The 20,100-nt window shown below is 44.8% G+C and overlaps 1 long non-coding RNA gene across 1 annotated transcript in view; it reads right to left on the bottom strand.

Moving 5' to 3' along the window:
* LOC143976265 (uncharacterized) overlaps positions 1-19,648 on the bottom strand; it is a 106,123-nt gene extending 86,475 nt beyond the window's left edge. The window contains exon 1 of the long non-coding RNA XR_013272581.1: positions 19,502-19,648. This is a non-coding gene — a long non-coding RNA (uncharacterized LOC143976265). The remainder of the gene's footprint in view (positions 1-19,501) is intronic.
* Positions 19,649-20,100: the final 452 nt, after the last annotated feature.

Below are 20,100 nucleotides of genomic sequence, written 5' to 3'. Positions count from 1 at the left end.
TGTGGTGGCCAGGCAGTGCGTACAACCCCAAGTACTCCTTTCCGGACTTAGGGTATATAGCACACTCAATCCTAGACCAAAAGAAAAAAAAAGTAGATGACAAGTTGCAAGTTGGTGTGGTGGCCAGGCAGTGCGTACAACCCCAGTACTCCTTTCCGGACTCAGGGTATGTTAGCACACTCAATCCTAGACCAAAAGAAAAAAAATAAAAAATAAAAAATGGATGACAAGTTGCAAGTTGGTGTGGTGGCCAGGCAGTGCGTACAACCCCAAGTACCCCTTTCCGGACTCAGGGTATATAGCACACTCAATCCTAGACCAAAAGAAAAAAAATAAATGGATGACAAGTTGGTGTGGCGGCCAGGCAGTGCGTACAACCCCAAGTACTCCTTTCCGGACTCAGGGTATGTTAGCACACTCAAACCTAGACCAAAATAAAAAAAAAAATAAAAATGGATGACAAGTTGCAAGTTGGTGAGGTGGCCAGGCAGTGCGTACAACCCCAAGTACTCCTTTCCGGACTCAGGGTATATAGCACACTCAATCCTAGACCAAAAGAAAAAAAAAAAATGGATGACAAGTTGCAAGTTGGTGTGGTGGCCAGGCAGTGCATACAACCCCAGTACTCCTTTCCGGACTCAGGGTGTTAGCACACTCAATCCTAGACCAAAAGAAAAAAAAAAATGGATGACAAGTTGCACGTTGGTGTGGTGGCCAGGCAGTGCGTACAACCCCAAGTACCCCTTTCCGGACTCAGGGTATATAGCACACTTAATCCTAGACCAAAATAAAAATAAAAAATGGATGACAAGTTGCAAGTTGGTGTGGTGGCCAGGCAGTGCGTACAACCCCAAGTACTCCTTTCCGGACTCAGGGTATGTTAGCACACTCAATCCTAGACCAAAAGAAAAAAAAAATGGATGACAAGTTGCAAGTTGGTGTGGTGGCCAGGCAGTGCGTACAACCCCAAGTACTCCTTTCCGGACTCAGGGTATGTTAGCACACTCAAACCTAGACCAAAAGAAAAAAAAAAAATGGATGACAAGTTGCAAGTTGGTGTGGTGGCCAGGCAGTGCGTACAACCCCAAGTACTCCTTTCCGGACTCAGGGTATGTTAGCACACTCAAACCTAGACCAAAAGAAAAAAAAAATGGATGACAAGTTGCAAGTTGGTGTGGTGGCCAGGCAGTGCGTACAACCCCAAGTACTCCTTTCCGGACTCAGGGTATGTTAGCACACTCAAACCTAGACCAAAAGAAAAAAAAATGGATGACAAGTTGCAAGTTGGTGTGGTGGCCAGGCAGTGCGTACAACCCCAAGTACTCCTTTCCGGACTTAGGGTATATAGCACACTCAATCCTAGACCAAAAGAAAAAAAAAGTAGATGACAAGTTGCAAGTTGGTGTGGTGGCCAGGCAGTGCGTACAACCCCAAGTACTCCTTTCCGGACTCAGGGTATGTTAGCACACTCAAACCTAGACCAAAAAAAAAAAAAAAAAATGGATGACAAGTTGCAAGTTGGTGTGGTGGCCAGGCAGTGCGTACAACCCCAGTACTCCTTTCCGGACTCAGGGTATGTTAGCACACTCAAACCTAGACCAAAAGAAAAAAAAAAAAAAATGGATGACAAGTTGCAAGTTGGTGTGGTGGCCAGGCAGTGCGTACAACCCCAAGTACTCCTTTCCGGACTCAGGGTATATAGCACACTCAATCCTAGACCAAAAGAAAAAAAAAAAAAAAAATGGATGACAAGTTGCAAGTTGGTGTGGTGGCCAGGCAGTGCGTACAACCCCAAGTACTCCTTTCCGGACTTAGGGTATATAGCACACTCAATCCTAGACCAAAAGAAAAAAAAAATGGATGACAAGTTGCAAGTTGGTGTGGTGGCCAGGCAGTGCGTACAACCCCAAGTACTCCTTTCCGGACTTAGGGTATGTTAGCACACTCAATCCTAGACCAAAATAAAAAAAAAAAAAAAATGGATGACAAGTTGCAAGTTGGTGTGGTGGCCAGGCAGTGCGTACAACCCCAAGTACTCCTTTCCGGACTCAGGGTATGTTAGCACACTCAAACCTAGACCAAAAGAAAAAAAAAAAATGGATGACAAGTTGCAAGTTGGTGTGGTGGCCAGGCAGTGCGTACAACCCCAAGTACTCCTTTCCGGACTTAGGGTATATAGCACACTCAATCCTAGACCAAAAGAAAAAAAAAGTAGATGACAAGTTGCAAGTTGGTGTGGTGGCCAGGCAGTGCGTACAACCCCAGTACTCCTTTCCGGACTCAGGGTATGTTAGCACACTCAATCCTAGACCAAAAGAAAAAAAATAAAAAATAAAAAATGGATGACAAGTTGCAAGTTGGTGTGGTGGCCAGGCAGTGCGTACAACCCCAAGTACCCCTTTCCGGACTCAGGGTATATAGCACACTCAATCCTAGACCAAAAGAAAAAAAATAAATGGATGACAAGTTGGTGTGGCGGCCAGGCAGTGCGTACAACCCCAAGTACTCCTTTCCGGACTCAGGGTATGTTAGCACACTCAAACCTAGACCAAAAGAAAAAAAAAATAAAAATGGATGACAAGTTGCAAGTTGGTGAGGTGGCCAGGCAGTGCGTACAACCCCAAGTACTCCTTTCCGGACTCAGGGTATATAGCACACTCAATCCTAGACCAAAAGAAAAAAAAAAAATGGATGACAAGTTGCAAGTTGGTGTGGTGGCCAGGCAGTGCATACAACCCCAGTACTCCTTTCCGGACTCAGGGTGTTAGCACACTCAATCCTAGACCAAAAGAAAAAAAAAAATGGATGACAAGTTGCACGTTGGTGTGGTGGCCAGGCAGTGCGTACAACCCCAAGTACCCCTTTCCGGACTCAGGGTATAAAGCACACTCAATCCTAGACCAAAAGAAAAAAAATAAATGGATGACAAGTTGGTGTGGCGGCCAGGCAGTGCGTACAACCCCAAGTACTCCTTTCCGGACTCAGGGTATGTTAGCACACTCAAACCTAGACCAAAATAAAAAAAAAATAAAAATGGATGACAAGTTGCAAGTTGGTGAGGTGGCCAGGCAGTGCGTACAACCCCAAGTACTCCTTTCCGGACTCAGGGTATATAGCACACTCAATCCTAGACCAAAAGAAAAAAAAAAAATGGATGACAAGTTGCAAGTTGGTGTGGTGGCCAGGCAGTGCATACAACCCCAGTACTCCTTTCCGGACTCAGGGTGTTAGCACACTCAATCCTAGACCAAAAGAAAAAAAAAATGGATGACAAGTTGCACGTTGGTGTGGTGGCCAGGCAGTGCGTACAACCCCAAGTACCCCTTTCCGGACTCAGGGTATATAGCACACTTAATCCTAGACCAAAATAAAAATAAAAAATGGATGACAAGTTGCAAGTTGGTGTGGTGGCCAGGCAGTGCGTACAACCCCAAGTACTCCTTTCCGGACTCAGGGTATGTTAGCACACTCAATCCTAGACCAAAAGAAAAAAAAAATGGATGACAAGTTGCAAGTTGGTGTGGTGGCCAGGCAGTGCGTACAACCCCAAGTACTCCTTTCCGGACTCAGGGTATGTTAGCACACTCAAACCTAGACCAAAAGAAAAAAAAAAAATGGATGACAAGTTGCAAGTTGGTGTGGTGGCCAGGCAGTGCGTACAACCCCAAGTACTCCTTTCCGGACTCAGGGTATGTTAGCACACTCAAACCTAGACCAAAAGAAAAAAAAAATGGATGACAAGTTGCAAGTTGGTGTGGTGGCCAGGCAGTGCGTACAACCCCAAGTACTCCTTTCCGGACTCAGGGTATGTTAGCACACTCAAACCTAGACCAAAAGAAAAAAAAATGGATGACAAGTTGCAAGTTGGTGTGGTGGCCAGGCAGTGCGTACAACCCCAAGTACTCCTTTCCGGACTTAGGGTATATAGCACACTCAATCCTAGACCAAAAGAAAAAAAAAGTAGATGACAAGTTGCAAGTTGGTGTGGTGGCCAGGCAGTGCGTACAACCCCAAGTACTCCTTTCCGGACTCAGGGTATGTTAGCACACTCAAACCTAGACCAAAAAAAAAAAAAAAAATGGATGACAAGTTGCAAGTTGGTGTGGTGGCCAGGCAGTGCGTACAACCCCAGTACTCCTTTCCGGACTCAGGGTATGTTAGCACACTCAAACCTAGACCAAAAGAAAAAAAAAAAAAAATGGATGACAAGTTGCAAGTTGGTGTGGTGGCCAGGCAGTGCGTACAACCCCAAGTACTCCTTTCCGGACTCAGGGTATATAGCACACTCAATCCTAGACCAAAAGAAAAAAAAAAAAAAAAATGGATGACAAGTTGCAAGTTGGTGTGGTGGCCAGGCAGTGCGTACAACCCCAAGTACTCCTTTCCGGACTTAGGGTATATAGCACACTCAATCCTAGACCAAAAGAAAAAAAAAATGGATGACAAGTTGCAAGTTGGTGTGGTGGCCAGGCAGTGCGTACAACCCCAAGTACTCCTTTCCGGACTTAGGGTATGTTAGCACACTCAATCCTAGACCAAAATAAAAAAAAAAAAAAATGGATGACAAGTTGCAAGTTGGTGTGGTGGCCAGGCAGTGCGTACAACCCCAAGTACTCCTTTCCGGACTCAGGGTATGTTAGCACACTCAAACCTAGACCAAAAGAAAAAAAAAAAAATGGATGACAAGTTGCAAGTTGGTGTGGTGGCCAGGCAGTGCGTACAACCCCAAGTACTCCTTTCCGGACTTAGGGTATATAGCACACTCAATCCTAGACCAAAAGAAAAAAAAAGTAGATGACAAGTTGCAAGTTGGTGTGGTGGCCAGGCAGTGCGTACAACCCCAGTACTCCTTTCCGGACTCAGGGTATGTTAGCACACTCAATCCTAGACCAAAAGAAAAAAAATAAAAAATAAAAAATGGATGACAAGTTGCAAGTTGGTGTGGTGGCCAGGCAGTGCGTACAACCCCAAGTACCCCTTTCCGGACTCAGGGTATATAGCACACTCAATCCTAGACCAAAAGAAAAAAAATAAATGGATGACAAGTTGGTGTGGCGGCCAGGCAGTGCGTACAACCCCAAGTACTCCTTTCCGGACTCAGGGTATGTTAGCACACTCAAACCTAGACCAAAAGAAAAAAAAAATAAAAATGGATGACAAGTTGCAAGTTGGTGAGGTGGCCAGGCAGTGCGTACAACCCCAAGTACTCCTTTCCGGACTCAGGGTATATAGCACACTCAATCCTAGACCAAAAGAAAAAAAAAAAATGGATGACAAGTTGCAAGTTGGTGTGGTGGCCAGGCAGTGCATACAACCCCAGTACTCCTTTCCGGACTCAGGGTGTTAGCACACTCAATCCTAGACCAAAAGAAAAAAAAAAATGGATGACAAGTTGCACGTTGGTGTGGTGGCCAGGCAGTGCGTACAACCCCAAGTACCCCTTTCCGGACTCAGGGTATATAGCACACTTAATCCTAGACCAAAATAAAAATAAAAAATGGATGACAAGTTGCAAGTTGGTGTGGTGGCCAGGCAGTGCGTACAACCCCAAGTACTCCTTTCCGGACTCAGGGTATGTTAGCACACTCAATCCTAGACCAAAAGAAAAAAAAAATGGATGACAAGTTGCAAGTTGGTGTGGTGGCCAGGCAGTGCGTACAACCCCAAGTACTCCTTTCCGGACTCAGGGTATGTTAGCACACTCAAACCTAGACCAAAAGAAAAAAAAAAATGGATGACAAGTTGCAAGTTGGTGTGGTGGCCAGGCAGTGCGTACAACCCCAAGTACTCCTTTCCGGACTCAGGGTATGTTAGCACACTCAAACCTAGACCAAAAGAAAAAAAAAATGGATGACAAGTTGCAAGTTGGTGTGGTGGCCAGGCAGTGCGTACAACCCCAAGTACTCCTTTCCGGACTCAGGGTATGTTAGCACACTCAAACCTAGACCAAAAGAAAAAAAAATGGATGACAAGTTGCAAGTTGGTGTGGTGGCCAGGCAGTGCGTACAACCCCAAGTACTCCTTTCCGGACTTAGGGTATATAGCACACTCAATCCTAGACCAAAAGAAAAAAAAAGTAGATGACAAGTTGCAAGTTGGTGTGGTGGCCAGGCAGTGCGTACAACCCCAAGTACTCCTTTCCGGACTCAGGGTATGTTAGCACACTCAAACCTAGACCAAAAAAAAAAAAAAAAAATGGATGACAAGTTGCAAGTTGGTGTGGTGGCCAGGCAGTGCGTACAACCCCAGTACTCCTTTCCGGACTCAGGGTATGTTAGCACACTCAAACCTAGACCAAAAGAAAAAAAAAAAAAATGGATGACAAGTTGCAAGTTGGTGTGGTGGCCAGGCAGTGCGTACAACCCCAAGTACTCCTTTCCGGACTCAGGGTATATAGCACACTCAATCCTAGACCAAAAGAAAAAAAAAAAAAAAAAAATGGATGACAAGTTGCAAGTTGGTGTGGTGGCCAGGCAGTGCGTACAACCCCAAGTACTCCTTTCCGGACTTAGGGTATATAGCACACTCAATCCTAGACCAAAAGAAAAAAAAAATGGATGACAAGTTGCAAGTTGGTGTGGTGGCCAGGCAGTGCGTACAACCCCAAGTACTCCTTTCCGGACTTAGGGTATGTTAGCACACTCAATCCTAGACCAAAATAAAAAATAAAAAAATGGATGACAAGTTGCAAGTTGGTGTGGTGGCCAGGCAGTGTGTACAACCCCAAGTACTCCTTTCCGGACTCAGGGTATGTTAGCACACTCAAACCTAGACCAAAAGAAAAAAAAAAAAATGGATGACAAGTTGCAAGTTGGTGTGGTGGCCAGGCAGTGCGTACAACCCCAAGTACTCCTTTCCGGACTTAGGGTATATAGCACACTCAATCCTAGACCAAAAGAAAAAAAAAGTAGATGACAAGTTGCAAGTTGGTGTGGTGGCCAGGCAGTGCGTACAACCCCAGTACTCCTTTCCGGACTCAGGGTATGTTAGCACACTCAATCCTAGACCAAAAGAAAAAAAATAAAAAATAAAAAATGGATGACAAGTTGCAAGTTGGTGTGGTGGCCAGGCAGTGCGTACAACCCCAAGTACCCCTTTCCGGACTCAGGGTATATAGCACACTCAATCCTAGACCAAAAGAAAAAAAATAAATGGATGACAAGTTGCAAGTTGGTGTGGTGGCCAGGCAGTGCGTACAACCCCAAGTACTCCTTTCCGGACTCAGGGTATGTTAGCACACTCAAACCTAGACCAAAAGAAGAAAAAAAAAAAAAAAATGGATGACAAGTTGGTGTGGTGGCCAGGCAGTGCGTACAACCCCAAGTACCCCTTTCCGGACTCAGGGTATATAGCACACTCAAACCTAGACCAAAAGAAAAAAAAAATGGATGACAAGTTGCAAGTTGGTGTGGTGGCCAGGCAGTGCATACAACCCCAGTACTCCTTTCCGGACTCAGGGTATGTTAGCACACTCAAACCTAGACCAAAAGAAAAAAAAAATGGATGACAAGTTGCAAGTTGGTGTGGTGGCCAGGCAGTGCGTACAACCCCAAGTACTCCTTTCCGGACTTAGGGTATATAGCACACTCAATCCTAGACCAAAAGAAAAAAAAAATGGATGACAAGTTGCAAGTTGGTGTGGTGGCCAGGCAGTGCATGCAACCCCAGTACTCCTTTCCGGACTCAGGGTATATAGCACACTCAAACCTAGACCAAAAGAAAAAAAAAATGGATGACAAGTTGCAAGTTGGTGTGGTGGCCAGGCAGTGCGTACAACCCCAAGTAATCCTTTCCGGACTCAGGGTATGTTAGCACACTCAAACCTAGACCAAAAGAAAAAAAAAATGGATGACAAGTTGCAAGTTGGTGTGGTGGCCAGGCAGTGCATACAACCCCAGTACTCCTTTCCGGACTCAGGGTATATAGCACACTCAAACCTAGACCAAAAGAAAAAAAAAAAAATGGATGACAAGTTGCAAGTTGGTGTGGTGGCCAGGCAGTGCGTACAACCCCAAGTACTCCTTTCCGGACTTAGGGTATATAGCACACTCAATCCTAGACCAAAAGAAAAAAAAAGTAGATGACAAGTTGCAAGTTGGTGTGGTGGCCAGGCAGTGCGTACAACCCCAGTACTCCTTTCCGGACTCAGGGTATGTTAGCACACTCAATCCTAGACCAAAAGAAAAAAAATAAAAAATAAAAAATGGATGACAAGTTGCAAGTTGGTGTGGTGGCCAGGCAGTGCGTACAACCCCAAGTACCCCTTTCCGGACTCAGGGTATATAGCACACTCAATCCTAGACCAAAAGAAAAAAAATAAATGGATGACAAGTTGGTGTGGCGGCCAGGCAGTGCGTACAACCCCAAGTACTCCTTTCCGGACTCAGGGTATGTTAGCACACTCAAACCTAGACCAAAAGAAAAAAAAAATAAAAATGGATGACAAGTTGCAAGTTGGTGAGGTGGCCAGGCAGTGCGTACAACCCCAAGTACTCCTTTCCGGACTCAGGGTATATAGCACACTCAATCCTAGACCAAAAGAAAAAAAAAAAATGGATGACAAGTTGCAAGTTGGTGTGGTGGCCAGGCAGTGCATACAACCCCAGTACTCCTTTCCGGACTCAGGGTGTTAGCACACTCAATCCTAGACCAAAAGAAAAAAAAAAATGGATGACAAGTTGCACGTTGGTGTGGTGGCCAGGCAGTGCGTACAACCCCAAGTACCCCTTTCCGGACTCAGGGTATATAGCACACTTAATCCTAGACCAAAATAAAAATAAAAAATGGATGACAAGTTGCAAGTTGGTGTGGTGGCCAGGCAGTGCGTACAACCCCAAGTACTCCTTTCCGGACTCAGGGTATGTTAGCACACTCAATCCTAGACCAAAAGAAAAAAAAAATGGATGACAAGTTGCAAGTTGGTGTGGTGGCCAGGCAGTGCGTACAACCCCAAGTACTCCTTTCCGGACTCAGGGTATGTTAGCACACTCAAACCTAGACCAAAAGAAAAAAAAAAATGGATGACAAGTTGCAAGTTGGTGTGGTGGCCAGGCAGTGCGTACAACCCCAAGTACTCCTTTCCGGACTCAGGGTATGTTAGCACACTCAAACCTAGACCAAAAGAAAAAAAAAATGGATGACAAGTTGCAAGTTGGTGTGGTGGCCAGGCAGTGCGTACAACCCCAAGTACTCCTTTCCGGACTCAGGGTATGTTAGCACACTCAAACCTAGACCAAAAGAAAAAAAAATGGATGACAAGTTGCAAGTTGGTGTGGTGGCCAGGCAGTGCGTACAACCCCAAGTACTCCTTTCCGGACTTAGGGTATATAGCACACTCAATCCTAGACCAAAAGAAAAAAAAAGTAGATGACAAGTTGCAAGTTGGTGTGGTGGCCAGGCAGTGCGTACAACCCCAAGTACTCCTTTCCGGACTCAGGGTATGTTAGCACACTCAAACCTAGACCAAAAAAAAAAAAAAAAAATGGATGACAAGTTGCAAGTTGGTGTGGTGGCCAGGCAGTGCGTACAACCCCAGTACTCCTTTCCGGACTCAGGGTATGTTAGCACACTCAAACCTAGACCAAAAGAAAAAAAAAAAAAATGGATGACAAGTTGCAAGTTGGTGTGGTGGCCAGGCAGTGCGTACAACCCCAAGTACTCCTTTCCGGACTCAGGGTATATAGCACACTCAATCCTAGACCAAAAGAAAAAAAAAAAAAAAAAAATGGATGACAAGTTGCAAGTTGGTGTGGTGGCCAGGCAGTGCGTACAACCCCAAGTACTCCTTTCCGGACTTAGGGTATATAGCACACTCAATCCTAGACCAAAAGAAAAAAAAAATGGATGACAAGTTGCAAGTTGGTGTGGTGGCCAGGCAGTGCGTACAACCCCAAGTACTCCTTTCCGGACTTAGGGTATGTTAGCACACTCAATCCTAGACCAAAATAAAAAATAAAAAAATGGATGACAAGTTGCAAGTTGGTGTGGTGGCCAGGCAGTGCGTACAACCCCAAGTACTCCTTTCCGGACTCAGGGTATGTTAGCACACTCAAACCTAGACCAAAAGAAAAAAAAAAAAATGGATGACAAGTTGCAAGTTGGTGTGGTGGCCAGGCAGTGCGTACAACCCCAAGTACTCCTTTCCGGACTTAGGGTATATAGCACACTCAATCCTAGACCAAAAGAAAAAAAAAGTAGATGACAAGTTGCAAGTTGGTGTGGTGGCCAGGCAGTGCGTACAACCCCAGTACTCCTTTCCGGACTCAGGGTATGTTAGCACACTCAATCCTAGACCAAAAGAAAAAAAATAAAAAATAAAAAATGGATGACAAGTTGCAAGTTGGTGTGGTGGCCAGGCAGTGCGTACAACCCCAAGTACCCCTTTCCGGACTCAGGGTATATAGCACACTCAATCCTAGACCAAAAGAAAAAAAATAAATGGATGACAAGTTGCAAGTTGGTGTGGTGGCCAGGCAGTGCGTACAACCCCAAGTACTCCTTTCCGGACTCAGGGTATGTTAGCACACTCAAACCTAGACCAAAAGAAGAAAAAAAAAAAAAAAATGGATGACAAGTTGGTGTGGTGGCCAGGCAGTGCGTACAACCCCAAGTACCCCTTTCCGGACTCAGGGTATATAGCACACTCAAACCTAGACCAAAAGAAAAAAAAAATGGATGACAAGTTGCAAGTTGGTGTGGTGGCCAGGCAGTGCATACAACCCCAGTACTCCTTTCCGGACTCAGGGTATGTTAGCACACTCAAACCTAGACCAAAAGAAAAAAAAAATGGATGACAAGTTGCAAGTTGGTGTGGTGGCCAGGCAGTGCGTACAACCCCAAGTACTCCTTTCCGGACTTAGGGTATATAGCACACTCAATCCTAGACCAAAAGAAAAAAAAAATGGATGACAAGTTGCAAGTTGGTGTGGTGGCCAGGCAGTGCATGCAACCCCAGTACTCCTTTCCGGACTCAGGGTATATAGCACACTCAAACCTAGACCAAAAGAAAAAAAAAATGGATGACAAGTTGCAAGTTGGTGTGGTGGCCAGGCAGTGCGTACAACCCCAAGTAATCCTTTCCGGACTCAGGGTATGTTAGCACACTCAAACCTAGACCAAAAGAAAAAAAAAATGGATGACAAGTTGCAAGTTGGTGTGGTGGCCAGGCAGTGCATACAACCCCAGTACTCCTTTCCGGACTCAGGGTATATAGCACACTCAATCCTAGACCAAAAGAAAAAAAAAAATGGATGACAAGTTGCAAGTTGGTGAGGTGGCCAGGCAGTGCGTACAACCCCAAGTACTCCTTTCCGGACTCAGGGTATGTTAGCACACTCAATCCTAGACCAAAAGAAAAAAAAAATGTATGACAAGTTGCAAGTTGGTGTGGTGGCCAGGCAGTGCGTACAACCCCAAATACCCCTTTCCGGACTCAGGGTATATAGCACACTCAATCCTAGACCAAAAGAAAAAAAATAAATGGATGACAAGTTGCAAGTTGGTGTGGTGGCCAGGCAGTGCGTACAACCCCAAGTACTCCTTTCCGGACTCAGGGTATGTTAGCACACTCAAACCTAGACCAAAAGAAAAAAAAAAAAAAAATGGATGACAAGTTGGTGTGGTGGCCAGGCAGTGCGTACAACCCCAAGTACCCCTTTCCGGACTCAGGGTATATAGCACACTCAAACCTAGACCAAAAGAAAAAAAAAAAAAGGATGACAAGTTGCAAGTTGGTGTGGTGGCCAGGCAGTGCATACAACCCCAGTACTCCTTTCCGGACTCAGGGTATGTTAGCACACTCAAACCTAGACCAAAAGAAAAAAAAAAAAATGGATGACAAGTTGCAAGTTGGTGTGGTGGCCAGGCAGTGCGTACAACCCCAAGTACTCCTTTCCGGACTTAGGGTATATAGCACACTCAATCCTAGACCAAAAGAAAAAAAAAATGGATGACAAGTTGCAAGTTGGTGTGGTGGCCAGGCAGTGCGTACAACCCCAAGTACTCCTTTCCGGACTCAGGGTATGTTAGCACACTCAAACCTAGACCAAAAGAAAAAAAAATGGATGACAAGTTGGTGTGGTGGCCAGGCAGTGCGTACAACCCCAAGTACCCCATTCCGGACTCAGGGTATATAGCACACTCAATCCTAGACCAAAAGAAAAAAAAAAAAAATGGATGACAAGTTGCAAGTTGGTGTGGTGGCCAGGCAGTGCGTACAACCCCAAGTACTCCTTTCCGGACTTAGGGTATATAGCACACTCAATCCTAGACCAAAAGAAAAAAAAAATGGATGACAAGTTGCAAGTTGGTGTGGTGGCCAGGCAGTGCGTACAACCCCAAGTACTCCTTTCCGGACTTAGGGTATGTTAGCACACTCAATCCTAGACCAAAATAAAAAAAAAAAAAAATGGATGACAAGTTGCAAGTTGGTGTGGTGGCCAGGCAGTGCGTACAACCCCAAGTACTCCTTTCCGGACTCAGGGTATGTTAGCACACTCAAACCTAGACCAAAAGAAAAAAAAAAAATGGATGACAAGTTGCAAGTTGGTGTGGTGGCCAGGCAGTGCGTACAACCCCAAGTACTCCTTTCCGGACTTAGGGTATATAGCACACTCAATCCTAGACCAAAAGAAAAAAAAAGTAGATGACAAGTTGCAAGTTGGTGTGGTGGCCAGGCAGTGCGTACAACCCCAGTACTCCTTTCCGGACTCAGGGTATGTTAGCACACTCAATCCTAGACCAAAAGAAAAAAAATAAAAAATAAAAAATGGATGACAAGTTGCAAGTTGGTGTGGTGGCCAGGCAGTGCGTACAACCCCAAGTACCCCTTTCCGGACTCAGGGTATATAGCACACTCAATCCTAGACCAAAAGAAAAAAAATAAATGGATGACAAGTTGCAAGTTGGTGTGGTGGCCAGGCAGTGCGTACAACCCCAAGTACTCCTTTCCGGACTCAGGGTATGTTAGCACACTCAAACCTAGACCAAAAGAAGAAAAAAAAAAAAAAAATGGATGACAAGTTGGTGTGGTGGCCAGGCAGTGCGTACAACCCCAAGTACCCCTTTCCGGACTCAGGGTATATAGCACACTCAAACCTAGACCAAAAGAAAAAAAAAAAAATGGATGACAAGTTGCAAGTTGGTGTGGTGGCCAGGCAGTGCATACAACCCCAGTACTCCTTTCCGGACTCAGGGTATGTTAGCACACTCAAACCTAGACCAAAAGAAAAAAAAAATGGATGACAAGTTGCAAGTTGGTGTGGTGGCCAGGCAGTGCGTACAACCCCAAGTACTCCTTTCCGGACTTAGGGTATATAGCACACTCAATCCTAGACCAAAAGAAAAAAAAATGGATGACAAGTTGCAAGTTGGTGTGGTGGCCAGGCAGTGCATGCAACCCCAGTACTCCTTTCCGGACTCAGGGTATATAGCACACTCAAACCTAGACCAAAAGAAAAAAAAAATGGATGACAAGTTGCAAGTTGGTGTGGTGGCCAGGCAGTGCGTACAACCCCAAGTAATCCTTTCCGGACTCAGGGTATGTTAGCACACTCAAACCTAGACCAAAAGAAAAAAAAAATGGATGACAAGTTGCAAGTTGGTGTGGTGGCCAGGCAGTGCATACAACCCCAGTACTCCTTTCCGGACTCAGGGTATATAGCACACTCAATCCTAGACCAAAAGAAAAAAAAAAATGGATGACAAGTTGCAAGTTGGTGAGGTGGCCAGGCAGTGCGTACAACCCCAAGTACTCCTTTCCGGACTCAGGGTATGTTAGCACACTCAATCCTAGACCAAAAGAAAAAAAAATGTATGACAAGTTGCAAGTTGGTGTGGTGGCCAGGCAGTGCGTACAACCCCAAGTACCCCTTTCCGGACTCAGGGTATATAGCACACTCAATCCTAGACCAAAAGAAAAAAAATAAATGGATGACAAGTTGCAAGTTGGTGTGGTGGCCAGGCAGTGCGTACAACCCCAAGTACTCCTTTCCGGACTCAGGGTATGTTAGCACACTCAAACCTAGACCAAAAGAAAAAAAAAAAAAAAATGGATGACAAGTTGGTGTGGTGGCCAGGCAGTGCGTACAACCCCAAGTACCCCTTTCCGGACTCAGGGTATATAGCACACTCAAACCTAGACCAAAAGAAAAAAAAAATGGATGACAAGTTGCAAGTTGGTGTGGTGGCCAGGCAGTGCATACAACCCCAGTACTCCTTTCCGGACTCAGGGTATATAGCACACTCAAACCTAGACCAAAAGAAAAAAAAAATGGATGACAAGTTGCAAGTTGGTGTGGTGGCCAGGCAGTGCGTACAACCCCAAGTAATCCTTTCCGGACTCAGGGTATGTTAGCACACTCAAACCTAGACCAAAAGAAAAAAAAATGGATGACAAGTTGCAAGTTGGTGTGGTGGCCAGGCAGTGCATACAACCCCAGTACTCCTTTCCGGACTCAGGGTATATAGCACACTCAATCCTAGACCAAAAGAAAAAAAAAAATGGATGACAAGTTGCAAGTTGGTGAGGTGGCCAGGCAGTGCGTACAACCCCAAGTACTCCTTTCCGGACTCAGGGTATGTTAGCACACTCAATCCTAGACCAAAAGAAAAAAAAAATGTATGACAAGTTGCAAGTTGGTGTGGTGGCCAGGCAGTGCGTACAACCCCAAGTACCCCTTTCCGGACTCAGGGTATATAGCACACTCAATCCTAGACCAAAAGAAAAAAAATAAATGGATGACAAGTTGCAAGTTGGTGTGGTGGCCAGGCAGTGCGTACAACCCCAAGTACTCCTTTCCGGACTCAGGGTATGTTAGCACACTCAAACCTAGACCAAAAGAAAAAAAAAAAAAAAATGGATGACAAGTTGGTGTGGTGGCCAGGCAGTGCGTACAACCCCAAGTACCCCTTTCCGGACTCAGGGTATATAGCACACTCAAACCTAGACCAAAAGAAAAAAAAAATGGATGACAAGTTGCAAGTTGGTGTGGTGGCCAGGCAGTGCATACAACCCCAGTACTCCTTTCCGGACTCAGGGTATGTTAGCACACTCAAACCTAGACCAAAAGAAAAAAAAAAAAAAATGGATGACAAGTTGCAAGTTGGTGTGGTGGCCAGGCAGTGCGTACAACCCCAAGTACTCCTTTCCGGACTTAGGGTATATAGCACACTCAATCCTAGACCAAAAGAAAAAAAAAATGGATGACAAGTTGCAAGTTGGTGTGGTGGCCAGGCAGTGCGTACAACCCCAAGTACTCCTTTCCGGACTCAGGGTATGTTAGCACACTCAAACCTAGACCAAAAGAAAAAAAAATGGATGACAAGTTGGTGTGGTGGCCAGGCAGTGCGTACAACCCCAAGTACCCCATTCCGGACTCAGGGTATATAGCACACTCAATCCTAGACCAAAATAAAAATAAAAAATGGATGACAAGTTGCAAGTTGGTGTGGTGGCCAGGCAGTGCGTACAACCCCAAGTACTCCTTTCCGGACTCAGGGTATATAGCACACTCAATCCTAGACCAAAAGAAAAAAAAAAAATGGATGACAAGTTGCAAGTTGGTGTGGTGGCCAGGCAGTGCGTACAACCCCAAGTACTCCTTTCCGGACTCAGGGTATGTTAGCACACTCAAACCTAGACCAAAAGAAAAAAAAAATGGATGACAAGTTGCAAGTTGGTGTGGTGGCCAGGCAGTGCGTACAACCCCAAGTGCTCCTTTCCGGACTTAGGGTATATAGCACACTCAATCCTAGACCAAAAGAAAAAAAAAAGTAGATGACAAGTTGCAAGTTGGTGTGGTGGCCAGGCAGTGCGTACAACCCCAAGTACTCCTTTCCGGACTCAGGGTATGTTAGCACACTCAAACCTAGACCAAAAAAAAAAAAAATGGATGACAAGTTGGTGTGGTGGCCAGGCAGTGCGTACAACCCCAAGTACCCCTTTCCGGACTCAGGGTATATAGCACACTCAATCCTAGACCAAAATAAAAATAAAAAATGGATGACAAGTTGCAAGTTGGTGTGGTGGCCAGGCAGTGCGTACAACCCCAAGTACTCCTTTCCGGACTCAGGGTATGTTAGCACACGCAAACCTAGACCAAAAGAAAAAAAAAATGGATGACAAGTTGCAAGTTGGTGTGGTGGCCAGGCAGTGCATACAACCCCAGTACTCCTTTCCGGACTCAGGGTATGTTAGCACACTCAAACCTAGACCAAAAGAAAAAAAAAAATGGATGACAAGTTGCAAGTTGGTGTGGTGGCCAGGCAGTGCGTACAACCCCAAGTACCCCTTTCCGGACTCAGGGTATATAGCACACTCAATCCTAAACCAAAAGAAAAAAATAAATGGATGACAAGTTGCAAGTTGGTGTGGTGGCCAGGCAGTGCGTACAACCCCAAGTACTCCTTTCCGGACTCAGGGTATGTTAGCACACTCAAACCTAGACCAAAAAAAAAAAAAAATGGATGACAAGTTGCAAGTTGGTGTGGTGGCCAGGCAGTGCGTACAACCCCAAGTGCTCCTTTCCGGACTTAGGGTATATAGCACACTCAATCCTAGACCAAAAGAAAAAAAAAAGTAGATGACAAGTTGCAAGTTGGTGTGGTGGCCAGGCAGTGCGTACAACCCCAAGTACTCCTTTCCGGACTCAGGGTATGTTAGCACACTCAAACCTAGACCAAAAGAAAAAAAAAAAAAAAATGGATGACAAGTTGGTGTGGTGGCCAGGCAGTGCGTACAACCCCAAGTACCCCTTTCCGGACTCAGGGTATATAGCACACTCAATCCTAGACCAAAATAAAAATAAAAAATGGATGACAAGTTGCAAGTTGGTGTGGTGGCCAGGCAGTGCGTACAACCCCAAGTACTCCTTTCCGGACTAAGGGTATGTTAGCACACGCAAACCTAGACCAAAAGAAAAAAAAAATGGATGACAAGTTGCAAGTTGGTGTGGTGGCCAGGCAGTGCATACAACCCCAGTACTCCTTTCCGGACTCAGGGTATGTTAGCACACTCAAACATAGACCAAAAGAAAAAAAAAAAAAAAAATGGATGACAAGTTGCAAGTTGGTGTGGTGGCCAGGCAGTGCGTACAACCCCAAGTACCCCTTTCCGGACTCAGGGTATATAGCACACTCAATCCTAAACCAAAAGAAAAAAAATAAATGGATGACAAGTTGCAAGTTGGTGTGGTGGCCAGGCAGTGCGTACAACCCCAAGTACTCCTTTCCGGACTCAGGGTATGTTAGCACACTCAAACCTAGACCAAAAAAAAAAAAAAATGGATGACAAGTTGCAAGTTGGTGTGGTGGCCAGGCAGTGCGTACAACCCCAAGTGCTCCTTTCCGGACTTAGGGTATATAGCACACTCAATCCTAGACCAAAAGAAAAAAAAAAGTAGATGACAAGTTGCAAGTTGGTGTGGTGGCCAGGCAGTGCGTACAACCCCAAGTACTCCTTTCCGGACTCAGGGTATGTTAGCACACTCAAACCTAGACCAAAAGAAAAAAAAAAAAAAAAAAAAATGGATGACAAGTTGGTGTGGTGGCCAGGCAGTGCGTACAACCCCAAGTACCCCTTTCCGGACTCAGGGTATATAGCACACTCAATCCTAGACCAAAATAAAAATAAAAAATGGATGACAAGTTGCAAGTTGGTGTGGTGGCCAGGCAGTGCGTACAACCCCAAGTACTCCTTTCCGGACTCAGGGTATGTTAGCACACGCAAACCTAGACCAAAAGAAAAAAAAAAATGGATGACAAGTTGCAAGTTGGTGTGGTGGCCAGGCAGTGCATACAACCCCAGTACTCCTTTCCGGACTCAGGGTATGTTAGCACACTCAAACCTAGACCAAAAGAAAAAAAAAAAAAAAAAATGGATGACAAGTTGCAAGTTGGTGTGGTGGCCAGGCAGTGCGTACAACCCCAAGTACCCCTTTCCGGACTCAGGGTATATAGCACACTCAATCCTAAACCAAAAGAAAAAAAATAAATGGATGACAAGTTGCAAGTTGGTGTGGTGGCCAGGCAGTGCGTACAACCCCAAGTACTCCTTTCCGGACTCAGGGTATGTTAGCACACTCAAACCTAGACCAAAAGAAAAAAAAATTGGATGACAAGTTGCAAGTTGGTGTGGTGGCCAGGCAGTGCGTACAACCCCAAGTGCTCCTTTCCGGACTTAGGGTATATAGCACACTCAATCCTAGACCAAAAGAAAAAAAAAAGTAGATGACAAGTTGCAAGTTGGTGTGGTGGCCAGGCAGTGCGTACAATCCCAAGTACTCCTTTCCGGACTCAGGGTATGTTAGCACACTCAAACCTAGACCAAAAGAAAAAAAAAATGGATGACAAGTTGCAAGTTGGTGTGGTGGCCAGGCAGTGCGTACAACCCCAAGTACTCCTTTCCGGACTCAGGGTATGTTAGCACACTCAAACCTAGACCAAAAGAAAAAAAAAAATGGATGACAAGTTGCAAGTTGGTGTGGTGGCCAGGCAGTGCATACAACCCCAGTACTCCTTTCCGGACTCAGGGTATGTTAGCACACTCAATCCTAGACCAAAAGAAAAAAAAAAAAAAAAATGGATGACAAGTTGCAAGTTGGTGTGGTGGCCAGGCAGTGCGTACAACCCCAAGTACTCCTTTCCGGACTCAGGGTATGTTGCACACTCAATCCTGGAGTAAGAATGATTTCTGCTCCCCCAGTCAGTGACATCTCCAGGTCGCACACACTGAGGGAACACATATTTAACCCCTTCCCTGCCAGGAACAAGTACACAGTAATTAGTGCATATTCATAGCACTGATCGCTGTATAAATGTCACTGGTCCAAAAAAAGTGTTAAAAGTGTCTTATCTGTGCGTCACAATACCGAAAAAAAAACAAAAAAAAAAAACAAAAAAAAAAAAAAAAAACAGCCCACACGCAGATCACCGCCATTGATATAAAAAAATGTATATGAATTATAAAAACGCCATAAATCTTTCCCATAGTTTGTAGGCGCTATAACTTTTGCGCAAACCAATCAATATATACACTTACTGCATCTGTTTACCAAAAATATGTAGACTATATATTGGCCTAAACTGATGAAGAAATTTGTTTTTGTTTTTAAAAAAAACATTTTTTGGGCATATAGAAAAACAAACAAACACGCACAATATTTATTTTTAAGTGTCGCTTTTTGTTTACAGCACAAAAAAATACATATATTAATTTTTATTATTAATTTATTAAGTAATTATTTAATTAAATATATATATTAATTTTTATTAATTAATTAAATATTTAAATATGGAATTAATTAAATTAAATATATATATTAATTTTTATTAATTAATTTATTAATTATTATAATTTAAATATATATTAATTTTTGGTGGGGAAAAAAAAAAATTTAGTTTGGGTACAGGCAGTGCCGTATCGCAAAAAAAATAGCCTGGTCATTAAGGGGGGTAAAATCTCTCGGGACTGAAGTAGTCAATGTAAAGACCTTCAAACACTCACGGTCAGGAAGCTCCTTGTAGGTGACAGTGATATAGAAGCAATCGGCATGCTATCCGATGTGGCCGGGTACTCCAGGCAAACACGTCCGCACTCTTCCCCCGCAGCAGAGCAACTGCCGCTCTGCCAGCCAGTGTTGAGTATTTATATTCCGTTCAACCAATCACAGAACAGCCAAATCCCTATAACGTCCCTGGTTGCCATAGTAACAGCTGCAGGTCTCGTTAACAAGTCACGTGACGCGACTCAACGGCTGATTGCTTGTGGGGACAAGGCAGGCTGCTCAAGGCTGCCTATCACAGGATGCTGCGGAAGTGACGTTTCCGCCAGAAATTGCGTACTGCGCATGCGCCGTGCGTTCCAAACGCTAGCGCCGTGCGTTCCAACGTATGTTCGGCAATACAGTTAAGCAAAAGCATCACAGAATGTTACGGAAGTGACTGTGCAGACAACACAAACACTGGGTGTTACAACACCAATACTTCCCTTGTTACCTCGTATCAGTTTTTAAATAACCATGCTGAGCTACGTGCGGTCTTAGGTTATGGAGTGCTGGGACTTGTAGTGCCTATGCTGAGCTACGTGCGGTCTTCGGTTATGGA

This window comes from Lithobates pipiens, unplaced genomic scaffold (assembly GCF_037356315.1).
Source record: "Lithobates pipiens isolate NorthernLeopardFrog02 unplaced genomic scaffold, aLitPip1_a1.2 Scaffold_13, whole genome shotgun sequence".
Lineage (NCBI taxonomy): Eukaryota > Metazoa > Chordata > Amphibia > Anura > Ranidae > Lithobates > Lithobates pipiens.
The sequence above is the reverse complement of the archived record's forward strand: the minus strand, read 5'-3'. Positions and strand labels throughout refer to the sequence as shown.